The sequence below is a fragment of the Mytilus californianus genome, unplaced genomic scaffold (genome assembly GCF_021869535.1).
Source record: "Mytilus californianus isolate M0D057914Y unplaced genomic scaffold, xbMytCali1.0.p SCAF_13, whole genome shotgun sequence".
In the NCBI taxonomy this organism is placed as follows: Eukaryota; Metazoa; Mollusca; class Bivalvia; order Mytilida; family Mytilidae; genus Mytilus; species Mytilus californianus.
Genome location: NW_026262615.1, coordinates 44875351 through 44884642, shown reverse-complemented (window position 1 = coordinate 44884642; position 9292 = coordinate 44875351).

The window sequence follows — 9292 nt, the reverse complement described above, 5'->3', positions numbered from 1 at the left end:
TATGCTGATGTTGAGCTGCTTGGTCTCGCAGTATCGTATGCTCGAACACAGTGGGAATGTTTGATTCTTGTTGCGAGGTGGACGTGAAACACGGGGTGCCCTGACTCATCTGCAACACATTACATTGTGAATTAGTATGTAATAGAATTTATACAAAAACATCCAGACCATACAAGTATTGGAACCATAAGCGCGTGGTCCGACCAAATAAGTATACCAAAATTGTCAAGATCACATACTTATGGTCTAAATGTTCTTATGGTCCGGGACATTTATATAACACATATATATATAAATAAACAAGTCTAAATTGAAAACATATACATACTTACGTTATACCTGAGACTTATAAATTTGAGGCATTTAACTTAAAAGAATATTTAAATTATTGAATTATTGAATAAAAAATATATCTCACTAATGACGACTGCAGCAGTGGAGGGCCTGGGGCCATATTTGTGGAGAACGGCCAGCTGTTGTCGTGCTGTGGGTACTGCTGCTTATACTGACGCTGATGTTGTGCCATCTGCAGGTGATGCATGAAAGACTGTGACTGGATCTGGTCGGGGTCCTCTTCCCTTTCTGCCATTCCTAAATAGCGGTTCATGAGTGCTAACAAGTCCATTTGAAATCGTGGAGATTGGAAGTCTCCGAGCACTGATTGCGAGGGACTCACCCCATATGGCTGCATGATCCCTCTGCTGTGTCAAAGCAGACAGGGAGTCTTGCATCTGTAAAACAGAGTGTGTAATTGTATAATATTCAATACATCACAATAACATTATTAGTGTCAACAGAACGTGTTTGTTCACAACCACTATAGAAATACATTCTCAAAAAAATAATCAAATTGTTTAAATTTATTTATGATTAGTGTATAATACAAACAATGACATAGACTATATTGTGCTGATATAAATCTTCAAACTAGCTCTTTGTGCATGTTGGCCGTTTCTGGTGCTGTTTTCCAGAGGTACTCTGACAGCGCGGAATCCAGCGTTGACTTGGCAACCTTGCTGCTGCTAGCCCGAACCTTCGTGAAAGAACAAGGTGCCTTGCCCTTCCCATAAACCATTGTCTGGATATCCGGACTGTCTCTGTGAGAACTCTGCAGCGCGGCAGAGGCAGACACTGCTGAGGACACTATTGAAGCCCCGTCGTCCTCGTCATCCAGGACTTCTATCTCCTCTTCTTTGTCATCTTCTCCTTCTTGTACTGTTGACACACCCTGTAACAAAGACAAGGACCAATATATTGAATGGAGCATGGAATAGAATAAGAAATGAACAGAAAGGACATTTTTTTTATTTTGTTTTACATATAACGGAATCGAGAGACAATGGCGAGGTAGTAATGCACTCACTTTTAGTCATTCATCCTTGTAAATACTCACCCTGCCCATGATGACACCGGGGGTCTTGTTCCTCACATAGGGCTTCAGGATTGCCATGTGTTTCAAGATCCAAACAGCCCTGTACTTCAAGACTGGAGGGGCATTGCCTCTTTTCTGAAACTCTCTCTTTATACGTCCGTAGGAGGACCGCATGCGTTTGTACCAATTGTCTATCCTGATCCCTGCAACAAAACGAAAACATATCAAAACGCATTTCACACACTGAAATAACATTTGATTTATTAAATGGTACTCACATTAACAGGTCAAATGAGTTCACAGATAAAATATATATGAAATGTACACTCACCACTCAAACCAATTGTCGCCCCCAAAATCTGCGAACATCCTGTCTTTCTTTGCCTTGTTTTTAAAATCTTTAGTTGTCTGGTTGTATAGCATCTCATTGACCTCCACCCAGGCCGCGATCTTTAACTCCTGTTCCTCAGAAATATCTTCTGGTAGGGCGATGTTGATAACAGTACCACCTTCGTTGTCAGTGGTCTTGTTCGTGGATTTCGCCTGGGTAACCACGGGTTTCTTCGCTCTTTTGGGGACAGCACCAATGTCATTGTCCGTAGACTCCTCCCCGTCCCCCGTCACAGTGACGACATCATCAGCAGGGTCGTCTCCAGCAGTTTCCGAATCGTCATATGTTTCAGCTTGTGGTAGGGGGTCCTCCGTCTGATCAACATCATCCACGTTTACTGATACCACCTTTCTTTTGTTAATTTTTCTTTCGGGGGCATCCTGGTTTAATTCGCTGAACAATTATAATATAAACTAATACGAAAAACGTCGTTTACTTGGACCGAACTTATAATGATACTGAACAATATTGAAAGCAAATGGCAAATGGCACGCAATAAATCGGGCCTTCTTTATATACTAGTGGTTCGGAGTCAAACGCGCAAGTGACCCACGACTGTTGTGCGACAGTCGTACGACAGTGGCACGACAGTGACACGACAGTAACACGCGCATCCTATGACATGAAAACATGAAAAATAGCCAAAACAACTCACAATTGTCGTACGACTGTCGTACGACTGTCGCCCGACTGTCGCATGACGGACTTGAGACAAACCCACGACAGTACAATTACACTTCTTTTTTTTTCTGTCGTGTACCCATCGTGGAGCCATCGTGGACATGTCGTAGCTGATGTGACCACTCAAAATATTTATTGATTTTTTGCACGACAGTGCCACGACAACTATTCTATAGATATTCCACGACAAAAAAACGTACGATCTGTTGTGACCGGGGCTTTATGTGCAAACACCTATTACATTATGGTAAACGCTTTTTTAACACATATTAAAACAAAACACATCGATGATATATCACATGGCATTTAGTAATCCGTAATATATATTCATAGGCACTCTTAGACTTATTATATATATTTTTTTAACTGAAAATGCCTTATTCATCAAAACTTTCCTATGATTTGTACAATTATTGCACAGTTGCTAGACTTGCAATACAGTTTTTGTGTGCTTGTTTAACGATATGGTAATACTCCTGAAAAGCATCTACAAGCATCTATAAATTTGACATTAACTTAAATATCAACTGATACATAGACTAAGCCCAAAAGTTATCAATGAAACAGGATAGACAAAACATGATAGTAAAGATTAGATCGACAGTCATCTTTAACCTGTTGACAAGATTTCATTTTGTTATTTGTATTGTATTTTCGATCCCAATATTTCTTGGGATTCATTTCCTTTATCAAGAAATTGAATACAGAATTTATCACTATAAGTCGAACATGTAACACATGTAAAATTTGCACTTATTTTTTGTTATGATGAGCAATTTTTGTTATTTGAAAACTCCTCCAACTCATTTTTTGCTAATTATTTATTACAAAACATGTAAGTTTAAATATAAATTTAGGAAGGTGTGATATGGTTTGAATGAGACAACTTTATACCAGAGTCCGATGAGGTCAACGTACAAACTTCATATCGTATAGTACGCTATAAAAGGCCATAAAAAGACGAAGCAAAATGCAAACCAATTGAAGTCAGAAAATCAATGGCCTGATTTATATACTTATTTGACCTACAGAAACAAACGATAATTAATGAATTGGACTACTGACCTTTGAACAGGAACGTACCGAATGTGGCGAGTTAAACATGTTTTTGAGCACTCTGTCTCCTTAATAACATGAAACTTGGCGTAACAACACAACAAAAGAACCGCATTAATATCAGTAAAACGTTTGATTGACCACATAGACACAGAAAACACAAATAAACAAACGAAAATAAGGGACAAAGTACTTAACTTAGAATCCAGCAGTTACCGAAAACGAATGACAGACAATAACAACAAATATATCTAATATCTCAGATTATAATTCCAATCAGTACACACCCAATTGAGTAAGTTCATTATATTTTTCATTGTTTAAGAACAGTTATATGCAACCCAGTCGTTTATGTCTTTCATAAATCTATTTAATCGTAATGTCAAGAGTGTAAGTTTTTGTTTATAATCAATAACAGTTTTTTTTCTTTCTTAAATTGGACAAAAACAAGTTATCATGTTTTATTATCGATCATTTATCAAATCAGATTACTTTAAGGACAACTTTTGTATTTGGTCATAAATAGACTATACATCATCGAGACAGCAACTACTCAACAACAAAAAATATCTAAAACACAACAACATACAGCAAACAGTCTCCAACGCCATACCCCACACTTGCTTTAGTTTTTATTTGTACTTTAGCACTTGACAACACGTATTGAAATAAGCAAACCAATGTCACAATATTACAATCAAACAATAAATATGACACAATTGCATGTTTATAGTCAAATCAATGTTGCATTGCATTTTTTTTTTGTTCGATTTGAAAGTATACTTTTTTTCAGAGAGATCCTAACTGAACTTTTAAAAGTGAGTCAATGGTTAATTTGTTTGCGGCATATGCAGGAACTGTTTTTGTGTTTGTATTAAAATACAACAATCATTCAATCATTCAATCAGTTTTTCAAAATCCCCCTTCTTATGATTTAAATTAACAGATGATCAAACGCATGCATAACAAAACATGTATCTTTCTCTCAATAATAATTATTCGTGGCGAAATAGTTCATACAATGCATATGTAAATAGTTTTCATTATATCTAGACCTTCCGTATCATCATCACCGACGTCTTCACGTAATGACCACTTATATGATGCCAGTACCATTTATCTTTAGATGGACTGTTCAGAGCACTGTAAGAACATTCTTTAAACCACAACGGTCCAAGAGTCTTGGCACAGTTGCTACTGTGTAAATCATTATCCCTTTCAACAGTAGAGAACTGTATTCCGTTGCTGTAGGCCAGCGAATCTCCTTAAATTGAAATATTATATAAGATCACAAAAACATACATGAACGTTAACGATATCAATTGCATCAAATACGTTCCCACTTCGCCGTATGTAAAGTTTGTAACTGTGACTCAAGTTGTAGCTGTAAGTAAATCTTTATATGTGTAAGTTATTTACTTCGTTTAGAGGTTACAATCACGCTTTTGTTGTTGAAACAGTCATTCATGACAGTTCATTCAGTTGCAAAATTGCTTTTAAGCCTTTTTTGCTAACGATACAAATTTAACTGCACTATTGTGCATTTCGACAATTAAAGTCTCTTCAATAATGATAATGCACGAGGCGAAAATATTTAAAAATCCAAAACCCAGTGTTGAAGAAATGATAATACAAAAAATAAATAAATGTGAAGCGAAACTGTATTAGTGTAATTAAGATTGGAAGAAAAACACAACTGTTAAATGACAACAAAGTAAGGAAATGATTATTATTTTCTGTTAAGCTACTTGGGTTAAAAAAAATATCAGATAAAACACATATCCGCTTTCGTGTCATCACGAGTTGATTGACCATTATCGAATATCTGTTTCACAGATGACAACAGATATGTTCCAATTATCGTAACTACAATCCTGTCCCCTTTATCCCGAATGTGACCTTCCGAATTAGACTCATCATGGGACTGTACTTGCATGAGCAATACGACAGGTGCCACATGTGGAGCAGGATCTGCTAACCCTTCCGGAGCACCTGAGAGCACCCCAGTTTTTGGAGGGGTTAGTGTTGCTCAGTCTTTAGTTTTCTATGTTGGATTTTGTGTTTTGTTTACTGTTGGTTGTCTGTTGGTCTTTTCCTTTTTTAGCAATGGCGTTGTCAGTTTATTTTCGACTTATGAGTTTGAATATCCCTTTGGTATCTCTCACTCCTTTTGGCTAATAATAAAAATACAACTATCAAACCATAAGGATTTAAACAACTACAAATTATAGTATGGTTTCAACTATGAAAAAAAAAAACATACCGTATTCTAAGACAAAAAAAAAGCCTCTAAAATTCAGCTTACAAAAATATTTTACGTGCATTTCCGCTATAACCTCAAATTGTCAGCTTGCCCTCTGATTTCCAACGACAAATATCTTACCTGAATTTCCGCTATAACCCCAAATCGACAACTTGTATTGTGATGTTGCATCTCTAACAACAATTGTCTTACTTTCATCACCGCTATAACCCCAAATCGACAACTTGTATTGTGATGTTGCATCTCTAATAACAAATGTTTTACCTACATTTCCGCTATAACCCCCAATCGTCAGCTTGTACTGTGATGTTGCATCTCCAACAGCAAATGTTTTATATTTAGCATACTTCTTGTTATTGTTTTTATCAGTGAGGTCTATTCTCAGCTCGTATGTACCACTGGACGTCAAACGTTGAATATGTTTGTTGCCTAAAGACAGACGTATAACAAATAATCCCGGTATTTTAGTATATTGATGAAATGCTTTTAGTATATGTCTGGCGTTAATATTGGACAAATTGATGAACGTTTATATAAAAATAAGGAGATGAGGTATGGTTGCCAATGAGGCAACTATCCACCAAAGTTTAAATGAAGTGGATGTAAGCAATTATAGGCAACTGTACGGCCTTCAACAATGAGAAAAACCCATACCGTATAGTCGGCTATAAAAGGCACTGACATGAAAAATATGAAACAATTCAATTGAGAAAACTAACGGCCTAATTTGTAACAAAACAATTAATGAAAAACAAATATGACAGACCTGAACCAACGACAACCACTGAACTACAGGCTCTTCACTTGGGACAGGCACATGATGAATGTGGCGGGGTTAAACATGTTTGTGAGCGCTCAACCCTCCCCTAACCTGGAACAGTGGTGTAACAGCACAACATAAGAACAAGCAATAAAAATCAATTGAAAAAGGCTTAACTCCTCAGATCGATACAAAGCAGAAAAATATCAAACATAAACACATACTGGACGTGGCAGGGTATTTATCAATCACTCATCCATAACAACAAAAAGGACACTAAGTACAGATCTGAGAGTACTCGCAGTTACTGACAGCTAGTTCGAAGCCAATAACAACTGATAAAAAATCCAATGGATTTATGCCCGTGTCTGTAGTGACATAACAAAACTATTTAGTATGATTTAAATTTACTGATAACAAAATTAATATTTGTACCAATAAAAACAATATTCAAAGATCTAATTACAGTGTTGAATTGGTAACCTTTTAGAATAAGTTTTTTTAAAGAATTGATAAGTTTACCCGGATCGTATATACATTTCTGGGCTCGGTAAACAACATCACCAAACGGTACAGCCAAACTTGCAAACCAAATCTTTGTATCTATGGAAGAATTTAGTAAAGGTTTTAAGTAATTTGTGGTAACGAAATCCCTGACTTAAAAATTTACCAGTTATACATAGATTACGCTCATTGAAATCCAAAATGTCACTACAGACACGGGCATAATGAACGAGTTGGGATATATAAACATCGTAAGATGGTGCCAGAGTTTGGTTTTTATTAATAATTTTATAATGACGAGTTTACTTGAGAATCAAACAAATAATGAATAAGAACATGTCACAAGTACAAAGCCACACGATTGCTATGTATATTTGTTTTTCACACAAATGACATTTTGCCGATAAAAAAAACGTTTTTCTACAGAAACACAATAAATCCAACCGATTATTGAAATCGCTTATTATGGAATAATAAATGTTAGTCGGTAGAATTAAATTTAAGACGTTTTAATTATATGTTATTATACTTATTGGTTATATGTTTTGTATATACATACCAAGCCAATATTCCCCATTTACGTTACCGAACACGTTTTCGCGTTCTGTCCAAGTTCTCTGGAAGTTAACAGAATCGTCATATCGTTTCTGGATAATCTTCAATGGATTAATGAGATAGATATTTAAACTAAAATATTTATTTAAATATTAACATTTGAATTAGAATAACGTCACAGGTCCACTAATTTCTTACAGCGTAATATTAATTTTCAACATTTGCATTATCAAAATAACAAATAGGCGAGACATATCTCTGTGTTAACAGTTTATGATATCATAGTTCTATAAATTTTATGTATGCAGTCCATCATTTTACACAAATGGCAAAGAGGGACGAAAAATACCAGAGGGACAGTCAAACTCATAGATCAAAAACAAACTGACAATGCCATGGACAAAAATAAAAAAGATAAACAGACAAATAATAGTGCAGATGACACAACATAGAAAAATAAAGACTAAGTAACAGGACACCACCAAAAACTGGGGGTGATCTCAGGTGCTCCGGAAGGGTAAGCAGATCCTGCTCTACATGTGGCACCCGTCGTGTTGCTTATGTTATTACAAATCCGGTAAATAGTCTAATTCGGTAGGTCACATTCGTGAAAAGGGAAAGGTATTGTAGTTACGACATAAGGAACATATCCGATATCATCTGTGAAACGCTTATTCCATAACGGTCAACCAACTGGTGATGGCGTCCGTAAAATTTACGAAGGGATGATTTCAACTTCACCATTTGGAACTCTTAGTTTAATAGCTTCCTTGTGAGCAGCAATCGTCTATCAAGGAAATCATGATAGGAAATACAACCTGTGACCGTACCATGTGCCGGGCATCAAACGGTGGAATTCAGAGTTTTTATTTGTAAATGTTCAAGTGATCGATTATTCTCACATATTTTGTTCCAAAGACTGTTATAGTGGTTATCAACAATTACTGATTAGGGCATACGATGTAGTTGCATGAACAGTTAATAAGTTTACTCATCTATGTTTAACACGTTGTTTTTGCGACGTAACTAATAATATACACCCGAATTTCCCGGAAATACTCAGACTTTATCAAATCAGTTGCGTGAATATGATGCAGTCTTACAGGAAACCAACAGAAATACTGTTTATTAATACACGTAAAGTCAACTGTAGGCATATAGTTGCGGTTAAATAAACAACTGGTTTCTTTTCTGTCACCAAAAATATCCAACAAATGTCAGAGATTCTTATAACTGTGTGGTATAAGGCGGGAATGCTTGCTGAAAATATCTGTTTTCGTATAAAGTTTTTTTCAACGAAATATTGAAATATGAAAGTTGATTTTTTTTTTCACCAAAAACCAAAATAGTTCGAAAAGTAAGTCGTTAAGGTGTTTTTTTCTTTGTTCATCGACTCTGAGTCAAAATTTTAATGAAAATCAGCGATTATGTATCGTATGTCTTTAAGTGGACGATAGAAACCATCTTGATTTTGCTGTAATGTGAAACCTTTGAAATTATTGGCGAAAATGTTCTGTTAACTGCAAGGTGAGGACAGCAGCACAAGCTTTGTCTTGTTGGTTCATTATCGTTATTTCATAGTACAAGTATCTTCACTTGACATTTGTCTTGTTGGTTTATTATTATAGTTATTTCATAGTATAAGTAGATTCACTTGGCATTTTTTCTTGTTGGTTTATTATAGTTATTTCATAGTTCAAGTAGATTCAC